General features: G+C 38.8%; 1 long non-coding RNA gene across 1 annotated transcript; it reads right to left on the reverse strand.

The window, feature by feature from the left end:
* Positions 1 to 3,193: 3,193 nt before the first annotated feature.
* LOC109767538 (uncharacterized) lies at positions 3,194 to 6,673 on the reverse strand. The gene is made up of 7 exons (XR_002233848.4): positions 6,076 to 6,673; positions 5,908 to 5,958; positions 5,564 to 5,807; positions 5,396 to 5,446; positions 5,155 to 5,206; positions 4,352 to 4,481; positions 3,194 to 3,534 (listed from the first exon to the last, which is right to left on the reverse strand). It is a non-coding gene; the product is annotated as an uncharacterized lncRNA (long non-coding RNA).
* Positions 6,674 to 7,476: the final 803 nt, after the last annotated feature.

The following is a 7,476-nucleotide window of genomic DNA, read 5'->3' on the forward strand; positions in this document are numbered from 1 at the left end:
TGTATTCTTGATCCGATCTTGCAAGTTGTAGACACCTATTACGAGTTATATATGATCGCATACCCGAAGGTGACAATAATTGGGATTCTTTCCGATGATTGCCATAGTTTGAGGAGTTCATGTATTCACTAAGTTCTAATGCTTTGTTCCGGTCCTCTATTAAAAGGAGGCCTTAATATCCCTTAGTTTCTATTAGGACCCCGTTGCCACGGGAAGGTAGGACAAAAGACGTCATGCAAGTTCTTTTTCATAAGCACGTATGACTACATACGGAATGCATGCCTACATTATATTGATGAATTGGAGCTAGTTCTGTGTCACTCTAGGTTATAAATGCTACATGATGAATATCATCCAACACAATTATCATTGCCGATCCATTGCCTACGAGCTTTTCACATATTGATCTTCGCTAAGTTACTTTGCCATTGTCACTGTTACAATTGCTACAAAACTGCTACTATTACTTTTGCCACTGTTACCATTACTTCCATATTACTTTGCTACTAAATACTTTACTGCAGATATTAAATCTTTCATGTGTGGTTGAACTGACAACTCAGCTTCTAATACTTGAGAATATTCTTTGACTCCCCTTGTGTCGAATCAATAAATTTGGGTTAAATACTCTACCCTAAAAAACTATTGCGACCCCCTATACTTGTGGGTTATCAGTGCATATGCATATGCATGTCTGAAACTTTTCTAAGCCTACCCCATGTGGTTAGCACTAACCTCTCGGATTAAATTATTTACGGGTGATAAAATCATAATCACGTTATGGGGAAAGTTTGCTTATTTTTTGGCTGACGATGTAATCGACAACCAAACTGTCATTATTATTACATCAATGATGGTGCAGAGATTCAATGGTGAGTCCATAAATCTTAGATGCCATTCTTATCATTTACAATTTCTAATTGGTTGATTAAATAGGTTTGTGCCTAAAGTCAACCAGTGCCACAAGAATATATATAGATCTGGATATACCAGAATAACAAGAACTTCTTAAAAGGAAAGAAACACTAGCAATTAAAAAATTCCCACTCATGAATACTGACTCATGTTGATTCAAGATTGTACATATTATTATTTATTTTATATATGTGCAGGGAGTCAACACAAGTAATCTTACCCAAAATGAGGAGTATAGATAGAAGTAATCAAGGAACACTAGAAGAACAAATGTTTTACAGGCGGAGAACATTGCAAGAACTTTCTAAAATGATGCATGGAAACCAGCAAGACCAGGCAATTCATCCAATTTTCAATAAATGATATCATCAATTTTTGTGATAACGAGTTAAGACATGCATTGACAATTCATTTAATATTAGTAACAACTAGTCGTCAACCCGTGCATCTGCACGGGCTAGTAATAATATAATCATAAACTAACTCCAAATTTTTATCACACATGAATGCAATTGAAGAAATTTAAATAATACACTTTGAGCATTGCCATGATATTAACATTTACTAATGCTCATCAAATTGTATGCACTTCCTAAATGCTTCTGAATCAAATCGGTATTCATCCGGAAAAAATCAAATCAGTATTGGATTTTTTCAAATTTGGTCATGCTCTCAGCTCATTTGAGAAGTTTTTTTTTTTGCAAAATGAGAAGAGTTTGATTAACACCAAAGTAAAGCAACATATGTTGTGTAGTAGTGAGGAGAAAATATGCTCCTTAATAATTGAGTGTTTTGCATGGCCTGACCACCAAAGGGCAAAGAAACATACATTGGCAAATATACATTTCTTTCTTCATCAAGATTGCAACCCCACAAAAGGGGATCATGAGCAATGCATCAGGCTTTGTCGTCTACTAAGTAAATACAGGTGCTACCGATTATGAAGCAATAAATGGGAATAAGTAATTGTTGATTCCTTCACAATGCCATCAAAAGCAAGGCCCTCTACGACTCGCCTCCATCTCCAGGGCAAGGTCGCCCTCTGGCTTAGCTGCTCTGCCACCTCAACCATGTGAATAGTGATGTTGTTGCGAGCATGCCCCAATTGATTTTAATAACCATCTGAACTCCCCATCGCGAGGAAGAGAGTACACCAGGCACAAAATATAGTTGGAGAAATTCGTATTTGAATCAATAGCCCAGTATAATATACTGATGCATGAAGCACTTACTCATTGTCATAAATATCAAATGATATATAATCCACACATTGAAGGCCGAAACAGATATAGTTTACAATTGAGCCACCCTTTGATAACACATTCAAACTATCGTTTATTCTCCATGTACATAGATCAGTAATTTAGAGGTCAAGCACAGTTGATGAAATGACATCTATCCGCGTACAGATATATGATGTTAATTATATGTTTGCAGAAGTTCTCAAGGTAGAAACACCAGCCTTTTAAAGTTCTGTAACTGCATCCAATATCTAGTACTTTGATCCTCTATTTATTTGATTAGATTAGATTGATGTTGCTAATTGTTGTACCACAAATCGGTGAGAGAAAAAAATAGTACTTCAGTGGAAGATGTACAGACCGAGAACATCTATCATAACTCATAAGAGATATTAGATTGATATTACCTGCAGGCCAATCTAGCACAATGAATTTTCTTGTTTGCATGAATGCAACCTCACCAAGAAAATCCTAGTTGCACTGAATTTATACATTCAGTCGAGAAAGAAATGTGCATACGGGAACAGATATTACATAAGTAGGTGACGCCAAAAAAATTAGACGCTTCTTTCCATGCTTAGTTGTGTTCTGTAATTAATTACTAAACCAATAGTTCATTTTTCAGTTTTGAAACATCGCACTTTTGTAACTAAAAAAATCGATCAATTGAAATTGAGCAATATAAATAAATGTACGTCTCTTTTTGATAGCTTATCACTGCAATTTATCCGTAATTTATTTCTCTTTGTAGAGAACAGAGTGGAAATTACAGTAACTAAACCTTAACTTGCATTTCTGTAGCATTTTGATTAAGATCAAAACAAAACATCGTCAAATGTTTCGTAATAGAAAAAAACAAACATACACTTTTTTAACTCAACATGTGCACTTCGTTAATATGTCATGAGTCCTTACGCTTGAGGCACATTAACCCGATGCACTGTGTATGGACATGCACGGTCGAACGCATATAATCTTAGCTCAGATCTGAGAGGAGGTTACTGTGTGATATTTCACCAGTTTATACATTTTCCCTATTTCCTCAACAGCCATGGATGTATTAAGATTATCAGAGAATCAACATTCAACTAATGGCCAGTATAATACAATGTAGGCTGAATTACTAATGATCAGTATAATACAATGTAGGAAACATGGAATCCTAGCAATAGCTTGATCAGAGCAGTAAACAACAGAGATTGGCCCCAATAGCAGTGTTAACATGAAAATAGGAAAATTCGAGAGAGCAAAAGCTGGGTGGTAGGACCATCAGGAGTGGCTGCAAGTCACCGTGACACCAGTCTCTAGTCTTCCGTCACAAGCATACAACTCCAGCCAGAGCAGTTTTCAACCACGCTTCCTATCATTAGCAGAATATCTGTAAAAGAAAACTTTCTTAATAACTGTACATCAATACCAGAAATACACATTGACTGTGACCGATTAGAAAACGTAGAGCAGACTCCCTTCGCCAATTCATCTTGAAATTAAGATATTAATACACAAAGATTGTCAATTTTGTAGTACCAATCACATGATACAATCGTACAATTACGGGTCCTTGAAAGTTATAGAAATAGATGATAATGCGGCAAGATCGGCTAGCTCTCAGCATCATTAATCAATGCTATTTTGTCCATACACTATAGCTAAGATGATTTGCCCGTTCCTATCTCTATGTCACTACAGTTTAACTGTTGTCTGTTATGACATCCACCATGTTACCTGGTGTTATCGAGTCGAAACAAAATGTTATTTGGCATGGAAATAAGAATTTTCCGAGCATCATTCTCGTAACAGATATACCATGACGCAAAAGAGACTCTAGAAAGGAGAACTAAACAATATCATTTATGTACTATAAGAATTCAATTATTCGTGTTTGAAGGATGACATCCAGGTGGATGACTATCCATAAAAATGTATTGTTATCAGCAACCATCATTCCTAACCCTATTATTGCTTAATAGATCTCACCTATTTCCATCCAAAAAAGCAAAGATCGTTTCGATGCTATTTACTTCTTATAATTTCTTGTACTACAGGTATGTCACCCTTTACAGATTTATACAACTCTTCGTGTATACTATATTTTTTTGCACAGCAAGAAATCATGAGTATCACTCTCACACGTCCTAAGGCATCTCATATGTCAACCAATTATACAAATAAAAAAAGTGAGACTTGATTGATACCTCAAGTTTGCTCCATGAAACGTTATTTTCAATCTTCAAAAACGAATGTGCATCCTTTCATGTTCGACCTACAATTTTTCACCTGATTGAACTCACCACCCGTTGAATTTTCTAAATTTGGTCCTCAGTACTATTAAAAAGGTGAAAAGTTGCAAATTGTCATTTAAATCCAAAATAACCTTCTGAAGCTTAAGAAAAAGGTAATCAGAACATAGTCCAGTGAAATGCCTTTGTAAAAATAGCTTGGAAGTACTATGAATCGTAATATTTAGTGTGCTTATTCGCATTGGCATACAGTGTATGTTCATTCAGCTAGCTGATGAATGATTTTTCCATAGTAGAATTAATTGTAAAAAGCTTCACACATGTAAAATTAATGCTTCATGCAGTTTTATATTCTGTGAATCGTGTGCAGTCCATGACCATAACTGAAACTGAAAGCCCAAAAACTTTCTAGGTAGCTCATAATAATACTAATGTATACTGGCTAGAAACTGAATCATGTTGAATGCTAAGTCATCAATACGGAATTATGTGTAGGTAAGAACAGAATATCTTGGATTGTTTTCTCTACCAGATCAGACGTCACAAATTTGTTGAGTATGTAAAAAATAGTAGAATGGATACCCTGACGGAATTATGTGTAGGTAAGAACAGAATATCTCGGACTGTTCTCTCTACCAGATCAGACGTCACAAATTTGTTGAGTATGTAAAAAAATAGTAGAATGGATATCCTGAAGTAGTTGTTATCAACCATTGTATATATAAGCTGCCCATGAATCATGATTGCCCAGTGCATACCATATATGTGAGAGGGACCATTTTTCTGTTGTAATAGAAATTGATGGAAGATCTGTGAAATAGCAATGGAGAGATACTATTAGAGATATATTATGGACTGCACTTGGCACAAATTTGGCTTGCAAAATTGCAGAAATAGCACTAACATTTTGGACAGGGTACTATTAGAGATATATTCTATGGGTAAATTTATGTAGTGCAAAAAATTCAGGATAGATACTTCCCTCTCAGTTTTTTTTACCTCAAACTTGGCAGCCTGGTTCAGCAAATTTGGCTCGGCAGCCTCGTGTCTCTGTACACATTACATCAAACATGAAAGGATCAAGATTGGAGCTGGGCAGGGGAAATAAAGGGACCCTTTGCATTGGCTAATGTTGTACTGGAACGAGTAATTTTGGATCACTGCCACCTGCTGAAGCTCCTCTGATGTCTCGGCCGCCATCCATGCATGCGTGCTGCTCGAGGCAGGGCGCGCTCCAGGCCTGCAGCCGTTTCGCAAGCCGGTGGCTCTGCACGCACCACATAGGAGCCGACACATGCACGACTCCATCGTTCCTGCCGCCCTCGACGGTGAGAGGCGCGTGGTTGCAAGGCATACGGTGCTGGATCTTTCAGCGGGCGGCCAAGCTAGGATCTGGCATCGACGGCGAGCACTAACATTTTGGACAGGGTACTATTAGAGATATATTCTATGGGTAAATTTATGTAGTGCAGAAAATTCAGGATAGATACTTCCCTCTCAATTTTTTTTACCTCAAACTTGGCAGCCTGGTTCAGCAAATTTGGCTCGGCAGCCCCGTTTCTCTATACACATTACATTAAACATGAAAGGATCAAGATTGGAGCTGGGCAGGGGAAATAAAGGGACCCTTTGCATTGGCTAACGTTGTACTGGAAGGAGTAATTTTGGATCACTGCCACCTGCTGAAGCTCCTCTGATGTCTCGGCCGCCATCCATGCATGCGTGCTGCTCGAGGCAGGGCGCGCTCCAGGCCTGCAGCCATTCCGCAAGCCAGTGGCTCTGCACGCACCACATAGGAGCCGACACATGCACGACTCCATCGTTCCTGCCGCCCTCGACAGTGAGAGGCGCGTGGTTGCAAGGCATACGGTGCTGGTCGTTCAGCGGGCAGCCAAGCTAGGATCTGGCATCGACGGCTATCAGCGCGACCGATTCAAGGTGAGGACATACGGCAGGAGAGCGGGCGATGGCGGAGGGCGTGGATCCAGTTGGGGCGGCTTTGTTCCGCGCGCCGGCGGCGTCTCGATGTCCCTGTGGAGGTGAGGCAGAGAGAGGTGAGAGAGGAGCAGGGAAGGACGGCAAAAAGGCAAGGCCGGAGGACGGTTGCTGCTCGCTGGTGAGCTCGCCGGCACGCGACGGATGCTCTGGCGGCGCACCGGACGCGGAGGAGTCGATGTGGCGGCAGGTTCGCGACCTCTGGCGGCGCGGCTGCTCGGGGCTAAAGAAAAGGCACCATGTTTTTTTTCTTTGTATTTTTATATGGAAGGAGACATGTATGACCCTATGTTAGGTGGACTGCTTTAGAGCGTTTTTTTCGTGAATGAAAGAGATAAAGATTGCTAATCATTTTTTAATGGAATCGTTTGCTTTGGAGCGTTTTTTCTCACAACAAAAGCAAAATTTTAATCGAATCTACACCGTAATAATCTGGACCCATCAGATTAATGGCTCATAAATTCTAATTAACGTAGGAATTTTTAGGGAGTCTATAATTAGTATAGGTATAGATAGATAGATAGATAGATAGATGGAACCATATTCAATTTATATATGTGACTTAATCCTCCACCCCTACCCCAATGCTAATGTTGATTGTTTTCAGGATTTTGTGTTCACGGCAATAGCTACAGTAGATCGGTTGTAAGAAAATATTAAATGTTGGTACATTTCATGTGATAACTGTCCCAAAATGGTTATCAAGGAAGCCGACAAGTATTATTACAAGAGTTGTGGTATATATCCAAAAAAAGGTCACACCTCGGTAAGCATATTATATTACTAAAATATGAACAATAAGTGTTATATTATATTTACTCTCCACTAACATGAATGGTATGTTAGGTATCGTATTCGGCTACAAATTAGTGACCATATATCTACTACAAGTTGCACTTTATTTGACGAGGAGGCTGCAAGATTGCTTAATACATCTGCATCTGACTTGCTGGACTCACTGGATGGGAAAACAGAAGAAGCGGCAAAGATTATTCAACAATTATGTGGAAAGAAATTAATATTTCGATTCAAGCTCAATGATAGTAATGTCACATTTGGCACACAAAACTATGCAGTAAAAAGAA

Source organism: Aegilops tauschii, chromosome 3 (genome assembly GCF_002575655.3).
Source record: "Aegilops tauschii subsp. strangulata cultivar AL8/78 chromosome 3, Aet v6.0, whole genome shotgun sequence".
NCBI classification, from domain to species: Eukaryota; Viridiplantae; Streptophyta; class Magnoliopsida; order Poales; family Poaceae; genus Aegilops; species Aegilops tauschii.